At 41.7% G+C, this 15,517-nt stretch overlaps 1 protein-coding gene across 1 annotated transcript in view; it reads left to right on the top strand.

Annotated features, from left to right (window-relative positions):
• glmna (glomulin, FKBP associated protein a) overlaps positions 1–15,517 on the top strand; it is a 458,443-nt gene that overhangs the window by 424,436 nt on the left and 18,490 nt on the right. The gene's annotated exons all lie outside the window — the stretch shown is intronic.

The raw sequence follows: 15,517 nt of genomic DNA, 5'->3' as shown, positions 1-15,517 counted from the left end.
TTAATGCATACCACACAGAACATACTGTAGTAATAAGTAGTAAGTAGTGGTAGAGGAAGGACATTTCTAGCCAGTTTTCTTGCAGGATCATAGAACACGGCATGGTCAATATATTTTACTTCTATACTTCTTAAAACATACCAAATTAATGAAAGGACTGTGAGGGAAACACATGCAGACAGCAATATGCCTTTGGTAATAAAATGATATCAAAGAACTTCAATTTCTTTCTAGCACGAATGAATTATATGAATCCTATCACTTTTATAACCATGATTATTTTATTTTCATACCAAAGTCCTTGTTACTCTTTTTAAATATGCAACACGGGGTTCCGGTGGGACCATATCAATTAGTCGGAAACAATCGTTGATGATCAGATTATTCACGTTTTGGTCTTTTCAAGCAGTGGACATTAAGGCCCCAAATCACCCCCTCGACCCCGTATCCCTCCGTGACGGGTGGAACGTCCGTCTGTAGCCACAATGAAAGTCCCTCCATTAAGGGTTGAGGGTGTAAAATACAGCGGCTAGCTTTTGGACGGCCTCCCTCTCTCGCGGCAGAAACAGGAAATGCCGTAACTGTGTAACAACGGGTTCAACCAGCATCGCTTTTGACAAAATATGGTAAATTAATGACTCGAATTAAAGCTCCTAAACATCTTCATTGTGTTTCAAGAGCTCTTTTAGTTTTAAACCTGATGTTTATTAAGCTTCGTGTAGTTTTTGTACAGTCGTGTAAATATTACACAACTTATAATAAAATGGCAGACATTTACTTTTTATTTCTTAGACTAAAACACAGGTACTGATCCTAAGTTATAAACATGTGACAGGTTATCATGAGGTTGTTAACATTCGCAGTTTATCAGTGATGTTTGCTGGAACTATTTAACAAGCGATGTTTCCTGACGGACACACACGCGTGACTCCGGTCAGGTTAGGAGACGTCTCAAGTCAGCACCGATGCAGACTCGCTGTATCTCGCGCGCTTGATAGCCCACTCCGCCCTCCACACCGCTCCACACTCGTTGGTTTGGAACAGCACTTAATATGGTGGACCCTCCGCGCAAACGCGCAAAATGGAAGGGTAGGGTGTAGGGGGCGGTTTGGGATTGGGCCTTAGAGTCTTTAGGTTCTGGATGTTGGTTAGACAAATCAAGCACATTTAAGACATTATCCTGGATTCTTTAGTGTGAAATGTTTTTTTTAACATTTCAAAGACTAAACAATTACCGTAATAGAGAAAATAATAAAAGGATTGATCTATTTTAAATTAAATGTTAGTTGCAGCTGCTGTTTCAATATGCCCATTTGTTGTTTTACACATAGACTATCTCCTCCGAAGAAATAATAATAATAAGACAGAACAAATGTATCTTCAGCTTGCTCAAACAAGACGTTAACTGCCAACACTCATTACGGCTGCATCCTTCATAGTCCAGTATCTTCAAAGACGAGCATCAAAGTCTTCCAGTTATTCTCACTGTAGCTTGAAGAAATAACTGATTATGCAGAGATGCTCATTATACAGTTTCATACATGTGCATGCATATACAGTTAACACTCACGCACACACTCTCTCCCAGAAGCTTTGTAGCCTGCCGTGTTACTCAACCACGAATGAAGACATCTCTAAATCTGAGTGTACAGCCACGAGGACACATCTCAATTAACCACCTCACACTTTACATGATCCCACCCCCCTCTCCCCGTTTCATATTTAGAGCTCCGTCCTCTTCTCTGCCCTCTCACACATTTCCCCAGCCCGGAGGCCTCTGCCCGGAGCATCCCCCCTCTCCCTCTCCTCCCCTCTTCCCTGGCATCCCAGAACTTCCCTCCATGTTCCTTTGGCAGTGAGAGATCCAGAGGTTAATTAGCTTGTGCCAGCTTTGCCTGTCCCTCTGCCAGTTAATGAAAATCTGATTGGCTTCTGGGTGTCAAGAGTGTCCTGAAAGTTAATTCGCCCAGCCCACCTCCCCTTTCCCTTGTGTGTTTAAGACTCTGCTGCTCACTCTTCTACTGTAGTACTCTTCTCTCTGCGTCATGTGTCTCTCTCTATGCCTGTACATTTTCTTTTAGTGTTTTCTTTTTTTCCCCTTTTTTTAATCTTCTCTTTCTCCAAAAGTATTTCTAGTTGCAGTTGAAGGAAGGCAGACTTTTATTACCCAGATGTTCTGTTCAGTGGTTGGTAAACCTAGTAACCATTCCTGTTAGTTGACACCGCCTTTCCCTCACAAACCAGCATAAATATAGTCAAAGGTTTAGCTAAGTTTATTAAAGGACATGATATTGATTATTATTAGTACACAATTATTATGGTTTGATGAATTGGAAGTTACAATAGGTTGCTGTGTTGTAAATTATATTTTGTATTTGACAAAGCAAGCAAATAATAACATAGTCTTTGACAATTTCAAATAAGGAAAAAAAGTCTACGTGTACTTTTTTAGTATATATCATATGATATAAATGTAAAATTGTGCATATTCTCATTTTGTACGCACGAATAAGTGAGTAATTTTGCTTTAATCTGAGGTTTAGCACAATCCTTAAATGTATTCTTTATATCCCTCTGTCTGGCTCCAGCTGTAATAGCACTAATAAAGCCATTAACCACCTTCAGGCTCACGCCACACCCTCACTGCTTTAATCATCAGTGTGTTTGCGGGGTCGTGGTCTTTGCCGCCCGGCTTCTCCTCACCTCGTGCGACCAGGCCGTCCCCGAGTCTCTCTCTGAGTCAGGACAAGTTAATGCTTTATTTGCTAAGCTTCAGCTACACGCACTATAAGAAGATACTCGACAGGGTTGAGGAATAAAAAACCCAAATAATAATATGATAAAATTAGGAAGAAAATGCCTATAAGTAGCACACATGCATTTTGCCTTTATTGTGTGTCCCTCTTTGCCATTGAACTGCCTGTGTACATACCAAATAGTTTGCATATGAATACTAACTACTCTCGGGAAAATAAGTACTATTTATTTCGCTTCACAAAAATAAAAGCAACAAACAAAGGCACACAACTCAAATGCAGTAGATGCATGTACAGTAGACGGGCAAAGTGAGGATTAAATATGTGACTCAAGTAAAGAAAAAACTCCTGGGTTTGTGAATCAGTGATTTAGTCAAATGTCACACCACTGTTTGGCATGGTGTGACATAATGCCTGAACATTCCAGAAAGGATTCTTTGCTTTTGTGGTACCTTTGCCACCAAACCACCTCATCAATGCGTTTTGTGAAAAAAGAAAAATGTAATGTTGAAAAGTGAGTTTAAGACGCGACCAAAACTTGCTGTTTTGTTAAAAACAGTGTTTAATGTGGCATAGAGATTCCTTTTCTCTTTTGTATCATCCCTTGAAATGATTTCCATCTGCAAAGAATCAAAACGTTTGGTGAGAAGGAACGTTTTTCCACCCTTTATGAAAGCTGAAAGTAAAACAGATTTTTAAAACAATTTTTCGGATTCATTGAATGTCAGTGTCAGTCCGTGTGTCATGCTCTCTGAACAATTCATATACTAACTAGAGAAAAGTAAGAACCCCATTTCAATTTGCAAACAGTTGTATATCCTTATTTAAAAAGCACATGTATTTACCCTCTTGCATTACCCTCAGTCCTATGGCGACGTTCAATTCAAACAGAAACTTAAATACTTCAGATTCAAAGCCGCTGAAAATAGTTTCTCTCTCTCTTTTAATTTCTTTGATTACGGAGTGTAGGGGGGGTGACGTACAGTGAGGAGCGCTACAGTGAAGTGTGTGTGCTGCAGGCTGTAGAGCAGAGGACTGGTGCTGGCTGTTGACATTAAGAATGCATTTGCACTTCATCCCACCCGCAGGCTACACAAGGAGCATCTGTCAAATGGTAGCAGACAGGTTGAAGTCTTGTGGGTTAGCAAATTAACACACAGTGTATCAGTAGTTCTGTTTCACTGAGAGGGAAGGCAATGAGACTTTCCCTGATAGATTACACCATTTTAATTTGTAGATTTGGGCTATTCAATAATTGAACTAGGTGTGTCCGTCTGATTCTCTTCATTTATTCTCTTTTTTCGTTTATATAATCATTTAAATCTTCTATTGTTGTCTTTTCTGTTTGTCCTGTTGCCATTCCCCCTTTACCCGTCTGTGTATGGGTTACATCCAGAGGCAGAGAAAGCCCAACAACCTCCATTAGAGGAGAAACCAAGATATATATCAGGAGGTTATAGCTGTGTAAAAAGCATTGTATTCTGTGTTTGTGATTAGCTAGCTGCCAGGTTCTTGTAACTTCATAATTAGTTGACAGACATGAAAGAGCTTATAATCAGATATCCTTTATTTAGTCCCACAGTTGGGAGCTTTACAGCGTTACAACAGCAAAGGGACAGTTCAGATGAAAGGCAAAAACAGAATTAGTAGGCTTACATATTTAAAAACAAGATAGTATATAACATAACATATAAGAAGCTAGTGAACTATCAGCCAGTATTTTTTTTCGATTACTGTCCGTAAGAAAGCCAAGCACATTCACCAGAATGTCAAAGTATTCCTAAATACAAATATTGAATGGACTAAACAAGACTGTATCCTATGTTGTATCGTTTTAGCTGTTTTACTGGTGTTAAATCTCATTAAAAATGGATGTAAATGGGGAGTCCTAACGGTTATGACACATACTGTACCATACATTTAACTGTTGCTACAACTTTCTCCGGTTTGTTTCGGACCATTGCTGCATCCGCCCGTCTCCTACCGTCTTACTATTGAACTAAAGGCAAAATGTGAAATGTAAGATTTACCCCACTAATTCAAACAATACCACCATGATCTGTGGCACACGGTAGTTGGTAGTTTCAGCATCAGTACATAATAAAACGTAAGTTACAGTAGCACGACCTAACAGCATTTGGTCTTCCTGCAGAGGCTTTTGTGTCTGCAGTGGTTGATGAGTTTGGATTTGTGCCTTTGTGTCCCAGACTCGGAGAAGGACGACGGGGAGCTGGGAAACGGGATCGCCCAGTGGAGACTAAACGAGCAGCTCTTCCCTTGTCCTGTCTGTGGCAAAGTGTTCGGTAGACAGCAGACTCTCTCCAGACATCTGTCTCTACACACAGGTAAATAAAAACACAAAGAAGTTGTTTAAGCGTTGTTGTTTTTAATGTATAGCTGTTTGCTGTGTTTGTGCGTGTGTTTTTGCTTCCCACAGTGAGTAAATAAGGTTGACTGGACTAGATTACCCTTCCTTTAAAGAGATTACTACCATGATTAGTCTCACTGGGAAATCTGCCCGTCTAATTACCCAGCTAGAGGGATGCCTCACAGAGTATCTACACACACACACACACACACAGAAACACACACCAGTAATTCTGATGCAGTCCTGATTGGTTCTCTCATTCACTTTCTCTCTCACACACGGGAGACTTCCCCAGGATGAAGCTATACGCTCCCTTGTGTCCTGATTACACTGTGTTTTTTAAACTTGGCCCTTCTTTGCTCCCAATTGATCCATTCCATCCCATCACTGTCTTCTCCAATCCCTCCCCGGTACTTATTAGGAAAATAAATTAATGAATATCCTGCTCATGCAATTTTATTTAAAGCACATTAACGCTGGATTAGAATTTAATGCAACCTAGTTGGGATTGCAGACTAAATCACCGGGAGCACAAATGGAGACTCGTGTACAAAATGCCCCCACACAATTGGACATGCTCTCACATTTTTCGTGCGCACACTACACACACACACACACGCCATCTGAGAGTGTTGGCTGTGAACAGCTTGGCCACACCACAGAGAGCAGAAGCAGGGGCATATGTCAGTGTGATGGTCTTTTTGGTTTCCCCCGGCGACATAAAGGTTGCCTGGCTCCATGTCCTTGGGGCAAATGGTGTGTGTGTTTGAGGGGGGGGTTAGAGGTTGTGATGATTTGTTTTTGCTAAATATTATAATTTGATCCATCTAAATGTAATTTCATAGGGCTTGAAAATAAGGTAATATTGTGTCACCATATCGTGGCATCTACAGGAATGTCCAGATGCTCCCCTGAAAAGTAGATTTTGTCAGACGACACATGGTGTTTTTTTTCTCCCTCTTTCCCAGGATCAGAGTTACAGTTGGGGTCAGGCAAAGGTGAGGCAGGGCTAGGCATTAAGCAATTAGGTTTAAGCTTGTTTTAAAGTCTCACAGGCAGGTAACTTAATAACAAATATCATCTGAGGTAATGTTTACTGTAACCCGGGGTCTCGTGTCTGTGTTTATTGTTGCAGAAGAGAGGAAGTACAAGTGTCACCTTTGTCCTTATGCAGCCAAGTGCAGGGCTAACCTCAATCAGCACCTGACCATCCACTCTGTGAAGCTGGTCAACACGGACGCCGAGCAGATCGTCAGCGCTGTGACCGCCGAGTCCGCCGAGCGCAAGAACTGCCTGTACTACTACAGGTAGTGAGAACACAGCAGACACACCCTCTGCGATGTCTCGAGCCAGTAGCAGAGGATACAATGTTGGCTTTTAATACAATTCTATCTGCTGTTTGATGCCCAAGTACACTGAACAAAAATATAAATGCAACACTTTTGTTTTTGCTCCCATTTTTCATGAGATGAACTCAAAGATCTAAAACATTTTCTATATACACAAAATAACCATTTCTCTCAAATATTGTTCACAAATCTGAAAAAATCTGTGATAGTGAGCACTTCTCCTTTGCCGAGATAATCCATCCCACCTCACAGGTGTGGCATATCAAGATGCTGATTAGGCTGGCCACAATAAAAGGCCACTCTGAAACGTGCAGTTTTGCTTTATTGGGGGGGTCTGGGGGGGTCCGAAAACCCTAGGGTTAAACCCTGCATGTTTGGGATGCTCTGGATCGGCGTATACGACAGCGTGTTCCAGTTCCTGCCAATATACAGCAACTTCGCACAGCCATTGAAGAGGAGTGGAACAACATTCCACAGGCCACAATCAACAACCTGATCAACTCTATGCAGAGGCGCGGGAAGGTATTTTGAGTGGGGGTGCTGAGGTGCTGGACTCCAGTGAACACTATTACGGGCACTATAGAGCACGCACAAAAAAACTCCCCACACGCAAACACACAGTAAACCCGCGACTGTTACAATGAAGGCNCATGTTAGGGTTAGGGTTTAACCCCAGGGTTTTCGGACCCCCCCAGACCCCCCCAATAAAGCAAAACTGCACGTTTCAGAGTGGCCTTTTATTGTGGCCAGCCTAAGGCACACCTGTAGCAATAATCAGTGCTGTCTAATCAGTCATCTTGATATGCCACACCTGTGACGGTGGGATGGATTGTCTCGGCAAAGGAGAAGTGCTCACTATCACAGATTTTTTCAGATTTGTGAACAATATTTGAGAGAAATGGTTATTTTGTGTTCATCTCATGAAAAATGGGAGCAAAAACAAAAGTGTTGCGTTTATATTTTTGTTCAGTGTATATCTTGATATCTCTTGATTGAATTACTCCCCACTGCTCTATTTTGTTCATCTGTTTTCAGTGTTCTCTCCCCTTTTGTGAGTCATTTATCTGGAAATGATCAAAATTGAGTTGTTTTTTTTGTATATAGAGTATGAAGCTAGAGCTAGAAGACACATAGTCCAAAGGTAAAATAAAAATATCGCCTAAAGTTTCCAAATTTACATTTCAAAATCTTAGTTATGAGCTGAAATATTTCTTCTTCAGTCCTAGTGACTTCCTGGAGTTGCATGGCATTCTTAGAGAATCCTAAGTGAGCTTTAGATGTATTTATATTGAATCAAATGTATTGTATCCGAAAGGGATGATGCACTTTAGCTTAGTTTCAATACAGAGCCTGAAGCTTATATGCTCAACACAATGGTTAATTGCTGTTGCTCATTTTCAGCTCTTGTCGCTGGGCTTTTACATGTTCTGTGTAATTATAATATTATTGTATATACAGTTTTTAGTATCATAAAACCTTAATACACTACAAATATGGCAATACAATAAAATGCACTGATACAGATACATTAATGCCAATGGACCATTTGTTAATTTACAAAACAATTGGCTTAAAATGGGTACAGCTTTTGGTTTGGTCCAAGCCAGTACTTGGATTTAGTTTTAAAAGATTGATTATCTGGAGTTAGTTTAAGTTTAGTTAACTGTGTTTTACAGAGATGACAAGCATGTCATCTCTGTAAAACACATTTAGAGCTATGATGTGGTATCTTACTGTTGCCATTAACAATGGTCTTAGTTATTCTGGTTGTGTCTTTTTTTGGAAAATATACTTTTTTTTAAAGAAACTCTGGCTAAAGTGTTTACTGTAATCTTTTCCTCAAACTCCCTGTTAGAAAGCAAATAAGTTTATTTCCCCAAATGCACAATACTTTTAATACTTGAGTGACTAATGATCTGAAAGAATTAGCATCATGTCTGCCGCTAATCTTTATTCAGTTAATTAAAATGAATGTTTCCTGGCTGTACCACTTACCAATTTATGCATTCATAATATAACACTAAAGCTGACTGTCCCTCCCGCTTTTCTCGCCATCTCCCTTCCTCTTCCTCTGTTCTCTGTCCAGCTGCCATGTGTGTGATTTCCAGACTGAGCTGAATGCCCAGTTTGTCAGCCACATGTCGCTCCATGTGGACAAGGAGCAGTGGATGTTCTCGCTGTGCTGCAGCGTCTGCGAGTACGTCTGCATGGAGGAGAACGACATGAAGAACCACATTAGTACGGGACATGCAGGTACACAATCAGGGTGCATGACAGAGTAATTCAATCAGTTATTTTGTCTATAAAAGACGGGGAAATAGTGAAAAACTCCCATCCCTGTGACATCGTCAAATGCCTTTTTTCTCCCGACCAACAGTGAAAAACTCAATAATATTTAGAAGAAACTAAATTGATAATCAAAAATAATATAATTTAAAGGTTTCTGAAGATTGGAGATGGACTAAATGTGGCAGTTTGAGCGAGATGTTCTCGTGTCTGCTGTTCGTGCACGGCTCTCAAACTCCATGTACTGGATAGTAGCAAAGTACATGATTCAACCCCGAGAAAAATGCCTTATGGAGTTATTTTCAAAATGACTCTCACATGTTAGAGTGGGTGGTAGCTTACACATTGTGGCTCTTGTTCACAGCTCAGAATAGAAATACAGTGCAGTACTTGGACAGTGACACATTTTCTATTGTTTTGGCTCCACACTCAAACACATGGGGTTTAAATGTAACCAAAAACGGACGTTAAAGTGCGGACTCTCAGCTTTAAGGGTGGGGAGAAGTGAAGCCCTTTTTAAACATAGTCCCTGCAATTACTGACAACAATAATGTTACTATACCGACAATATGTGTCTGTAAAACAACCTCAATCTGCAGATTATATTTACAATTAGTTGGTGGTCTCTAAAGTAAAAAAAAAAATGGTAAGAATGAAAATCGAAATTACCTGTCTGGACCGACCAATAATCAATAAAATACTGGTATTCAGTTTATCTTTTAATAAGACAAACCAAAAGGAACCAACATTTCAGAAGCTGGTACCTGTAAAAATGTTGTGCAGTTTGCTTAAAATAATGAACTCAACGGTATATTGATTGGAAAAACTCAGGACACAAAAAAACATGCATCCCTATTTTAAGGCTGTTCTCTAGCTTCCTGGCATTTTACTGTAAACAAAACCAGTCATTCTCAAGTCAAAACATCCTCATGTGACTTTAATTACCGCTTCATAAACACAGTTCTGTCTCAGTTCAGAGGACTCGGGGAAAGACGAGCAGGAGAACTGAGTTTCTCAAACCAGCCTCTTCAAGTCGACCTTCTGTGGACTCTTAAAGCTGCTGGGTTGAACCCCTGGTGGTCGATATAGTGTTTTTGTTTAAAACAGCTTTGTCCAGTTTATTGCTGACGTTTTGCTCCTCCACTGTTCCTCCGTGTGTGTGGTGCTTGTGTATTTGTGTGGGTGGGTGGGATTGTCCGGCATAGACAGCTGAGGGGTCTTTCAGAGGCCACGGTGGCCTTGTTTATCTGAGAAGGTTGGCCCTTATCGTGCCTGAGGGGGGAAAATCAATAGGCCTCGGTTCCTTTGGAGACGAGCTGGGTTTACGATGCCACTGTGGCCATCTTTGAAGTCTCTCAGCCTGGCTTGGCTTCTATCTCAGTCTCACACAAGATGGACACCACCACCAAACACACACATGGTCAGGAGTGTGGCTTATATTCACACGTTCTACAGTACCTTCTACATGTGGACAGTCCTTTACTTTTTCATGGTCCAGCACTGTTTTGTTAAGGTGTGTTTTCTTCAGAGAGTAAGGTAGACGGCGCAGCACTCAGAGTGAATGCTGACAGACTGTAAAAGGCTAGTTATCTGGTCAACTGTGTAGAGAAGACCAGGCAGGAGATGGATGAGCTCAGCAGGAGTCACAGTTCAAGCTGTGAGGACTGGACTCGACTTGGGGAAAAGGTTGGTCGGGTGCCCTTCTCCACGGGGGGGGAAGGAGCTGAATTATGTGACTGTTTTACTTAATATCTACTCTTGGTTCTTTTGGCAGATTGCAGACTTGGCCTTTTTATTTCTGTTCTTATGTCTTAAATGATGCCTGACGATCATGGACGAAGTTATTCTGTAAAAGGAATATTTTTCAATAAAGGTGTATTTCAAGGTCAAGGCCCAAGCACCTTCTTTGTTTTTATATCCTTCCCCCTTTTTTTGCTCATATTCTGTGGCATTAACCTTTTGAATATTGTAAGAGAAGGCAAGTGTATGTTAAATACTGCAGCAGAGCAGATACAAGCTCCCTCCAGCTGGTTCAATACCGTATTCAAGATGCCACTGGGAATGACCCTGGTTTATTTAGATTTGATTGAAGGCAATTAACCATATCTCCCGTTAAAGTATAAAACGGTGTGTGTGCACAGCATGCAGGCATCCTTGTGTGTTTAAGACTTGTGTGTTTGCCTCCGTTAAAAAGATAGGTCAGCCATTTCAGGCTCCTTGCAGCCTTTTCTCCCTCCTTTCACTCCCTCCTGAGTGAATGCCCTTTGTTGAGCAGTGCCCTGAGATGCTCCCGCCATCTTAGCTCCTTCGGCCATGACCCACGCTCCTCACCCCTCCCTCCCTCGCTCCTTCTCGCCCCCCCTCCCCTTCTAATTCCATCTCTCTGCCGAGTGAATTACAGACTTGGAGAAGGAGATCAATAAAAGCCCACTGCATCTTGATTTGATGGGCAGCAGGGCCTCCGTCAGAGCACAGGGCAATTGAGGCTGCCTGCTTCTCTTCTGTTTGTGTGTTCGTGCGGTTCAGATTTTTCAAGATAAAGGATACCCTGGCATTTCTGCAGGGTTTCAGTTTATATATTTTCCTATTCGATGGAGGGGCTATATTTCTCCCCTAAGACTATTTTCGATCATACTAATACAAATGTCTCACTTTCTGCTATCTGTCCTCTTGTGTCCAGGTCTGAACTCGAGGAGTCCCCTCAGCGAGACCAAGAGCACCTCCTCGTCCCTCTCGGCCCTCAGCGACTCACTGAACAGCTCCGAGGGCGGAGACCTCACCCACGTTAACGAAGAGCTCAGGGGTCTGCTCGCCCTGCCCTCCTCTGCCGGCAGCCAGTCCAGCTCTGGGAGCCACTCGGGGTCCGGAACTGAGGACAAGTCTGAAAAAGGCAAGGAGTTGTGGGTTCATGTACACTTCATAATTATCGTGCATCTGAAAAGTTATCTTCAACAATATACATTATATTCAATGCTGACGACGAGGCAAAACTACCATTTAAAGAAAATGTCAGGTATTATGTAAGTCAGAAACTCTTTGATTAAGAGTGATCAAAGAACCCATCAGTATCATAGAATTCAAATTAAAAATAATTCTATTGGGCCGGTCTTCTCTCCTGTTTCTGAACTCCCTTCCTGTAGGTCATGATTTCCCTCTGAAGAGCCAACCCAGACTCACCCTCTCTCCTCTTTTCCTTCTCCACAGGCTTCGAGTGTGTCTTCTGTAATTTTGTGTGCAAGACGCGTAGCATGTACGAACGGCACCTGCAGATCCACCTCATCACGCGAATGTTCGAGTGCGACGTCTGCCACAAGTTCCTCAAGACGCCCGAGCAGCTGCTGGAGCACAAGAAGTGCCACACCGTCCCCTCCGGAGGGCTCAAGTAAGGAAAGCAAGTACAGACAGAGGTTCCTAACTCCACCCGTCCCGTCCCCTCCCTCACCCTGTCAATTAATTACTTACATAAACACATACAGTACACACACAGTCATAGTTAGGCTGTGCAAATTACTGCATATTTGAAAGTTGCTTAATTATGCTAAAACTCAACCATCAGGCACAAGGGTTTTATTCATTGCGTCCACCATTTAACATTCCTAGAATGATGTCACATGTGGTAAAGGCGTACACAATCATATCTTTTTCAAATAGGAGCTTGTCACAGTCATACAGCTGAAGACAGGAACACGATTTGAGGTCTATTTAGAGGTCATTCCAGCCATGTGTCCTTAATCAGCTAACCTCACTTCCATGTTCGTTATCTGCGTCCAGAAGAGGAAACGATACAAGCTGTAGTTTTGCTCGACAGCCTCTCTTGGCAGGTCTAAGTTATTAGACAGTGGTCCCTGTGTCTGAGTGGCTGCTCTGAACAGAAGGGAGAGTGGAAAGGATGGAAATGGGCTTCCCCTCAGGGTCTGTTGTTCCACTGCCCACAGCTAGCAGCCTTGCCAAAGAAAAATATCTGAAGCATTGCATTCCAGAAAACCCCCCCTCCCCCGAATACAGACACTTGTATAAAATCTGTTGGCACACCTCAAGAGAACAAAACATTTAGAACAAGCACAAACGTCAGATCTGTAGCATTGATCAGTCTAGGTCTGTACAAACGTAACCCTCTCTAAATTTCAAATTGGCCAATCAGATTTCCTTTAGCAGGATACACATAACTGTAGTGAGATACATTATAATATAAATCCAAGTGTATGCTGTTTTTTTTTTTTTTGGTAAAATGCACTTCCAATTGTAGAATCCCTAATAATGAATTATAAATCTCTTGAAATCAGCAAAAATACGGAAAGGGAAAAACAGTTCAATTATTTTTAATAGGTTGTGATGACAGCACTGATATAAACATTGTCGTTAAGAGTATTAAAATATGTCAGTACAACATTTTATCAAGAAGAAAAATAATAATAGTATGAGATGCTATAAAACTTTCACTTTAAATGATGTCTGGAAAAATGTCATATTCTATAATGTTATAAAATATTTTGTAGGTCTTAAAATAATCCTTAAGAAATATCAAGTACAATATATCATAGAATACTATTACAAAAATGTTCGTACAAAACAAAAATCATAGTTTATTTATAAATAGTTATAAAATGTATGACAGAAAATAGTCCTTGTAGATTCAGTGGGTGTTTCCCAATGTCGAGGAAGGCTGCTCCAGAGCCACTATTTCAAGGATGCTACGTCATCCAGTGCCGCCGAAGGACTATTCCAATGTCCAGCGTACTTGGAATTCTGCCGAGGCCGGCGTAATTTGTTGCGGGAAATTTCGAGGCTGCACATGTGTAGACTCCGCGGTCTTAAAATCCCCACAATGCTTTGCGCACGGACCAATTTCCAAATCTTTGGCGGAAATCGCGCTCCATTTAAGGCGGGGCCTCTCATATGACGCACACCTGCACACCTGTTAGCCTGTTCCACCATTCTTCGTTTTCCGAGGCTAGGAAGGATTCTTGCCTCGCTTCTGAAGCAACTGACTCAGAGGTACATGTGCTACCAAGCAAGCGTCCTCGACATTGAGAAACACCCTGTCTTAAATTAAAACGGTCATGAACGCTACCTACCGCCCCCTATTGGCCTGGAAGAGTACATGCTACTACATCGAAGACACAGACGCTCACAAATACTACATTATTTGCAGCTACAATATGTATATATTCTTTGATTGATTAGGTGACATTGGACGATTCTCCGCGGCACACCAGAGGTTGATAATCAGGGATTCACAGGATGTAGTTGGAGGGGGGGGGTCTTCCTGTTGGATTCACTCAGATGATCACACCTCCTGCATCAGGCCGGCTCTACAAATGCTAATGCTACGGATGAACAGTCAAATAAAATGAAGTATTTTCCAACCAATTTCCCCTCGACCTCTGGGGAAAAGTCAAGGAAACGTGTGTAAGAGAATTCATTCACGAGGACGTTAGGCTACTTCTTTCTGTTTTATAGGGATCTCATTCTGGATTAAAATTAAAGGAAATCAAGACCCTCTTTCAAACATAATCTATTGAGAAGGACGTGTTATCCTTAATGTTAAAGTAATTTGGAGTTTAAATGATGCTGCTACAAGGAATTATGGAACGGCAGCATGTCCTTCTCTTTCCATTGCAGTTAATGTAAAGCCTCAACATCGATTTAAATTGATGTAGTTCCTTTATTGCACAACATTAGCCTTCTTTAGCTTAGCGGTGGAGACGTGAAGTCATGTGACCATGTCGAAGTTCTTTAATGGCCCAAAATTAGCCATGTTTAGCTTAGCAGTCGTGACGTGAAGTCATGTGACCGTGCTGTAGTTCCTTTATAGCCCAACATTAGCCTCCTTTAGCTTAGCGGTGGTGACGTGAAGTCATGTGACCGTGCTGTAGTTCCTTTATAGCCCAACATTAGCCACCTGCTAAATAGCTGAGAGCTCTATTTAAATGTTGTCTGGTTGCTCTCTTTGTTTCCCCCAGGTAATCTCAATAGGGTTTTATAAATACTTAATATTACTAAATACCATTACTGTCGGGCGTGTGGTTTTTAATCAAGATTTCTTCCCTGTGTACCTGTTTGTGCGTCAGCTCTAATGTGTAGAGGCAGTTGAGTCTAAGCATAATAAATGACTCTGTTTCTTCTCTATTTATATTGTTTTACTCCCAGTTCGAGACATTTTTCTTGATTTTGCCACCTGCTCAAAGTAAGTAGAGTTGCGTTTGTTCTGCTAACTGTGAGGCTGGAGGTTTAATCCCAGCTTCCAGCGGCTCTTCATCAGAGAAAGGTCAGCAAACACTGAGTAACTCATTTAATGCATAACTTAAGTCTGGATAAAGAGCCTCTGAACACGATTAGCTGCTGTTACTTCATCAGCGCCTGACATTTAGCACCAGTAAAATGAAAAATAAGCATAATTAATCTGCAGCCGTGAGTGTAGACTCTGTGTTTGTTTGTGTGTGTGTGTGTGTGTGTGTGTGTGTGTGTGTGTGTGTGTGTGTGTGTGTGTGTGTGTGTGTGTGTGTGTGTGTGTGTGTGTGTGTGTGTGTGTGTGTGTGTGTGTGTGTGTGTGTGTGTGTGTGTGTGTGTGTGTGTGTGTGTGTGGGTACGTGCGTGCGTGTGTGTGTGTGTGGGTACGTGCGTGTGTTGTGTTGTAGTTGTGTCGTGTTAGTGTAGTTGTAGTGTAGTTGTAGTGTGTAGTACGTTGTACGTAGGCTATAGTGGGTATCGGTGTGTCTGTGTGTGTCGTGTGTCGTGTGTGTGTGTGTAGTGTGTGT

This window comes from Notothenia coriiceps, unplaced genomic scaffold, assembly GCF_000735185.1.
Source record: "Notothenia coriiceps isolate Sejong01 unplaced genomic scaffold, NC01 NC01_scaffold00000339, whole genome shotgun sequence".
Lineage (NCBI taxonomy): Eukaryota > Metazoa > Chordata > Actinopteri > Perciformes > Nototheniidae > Notothenia > Notothenia coriiceps.
This window is presented reverse-complemented; position numbering and strand designations above follow the sequence as displayed.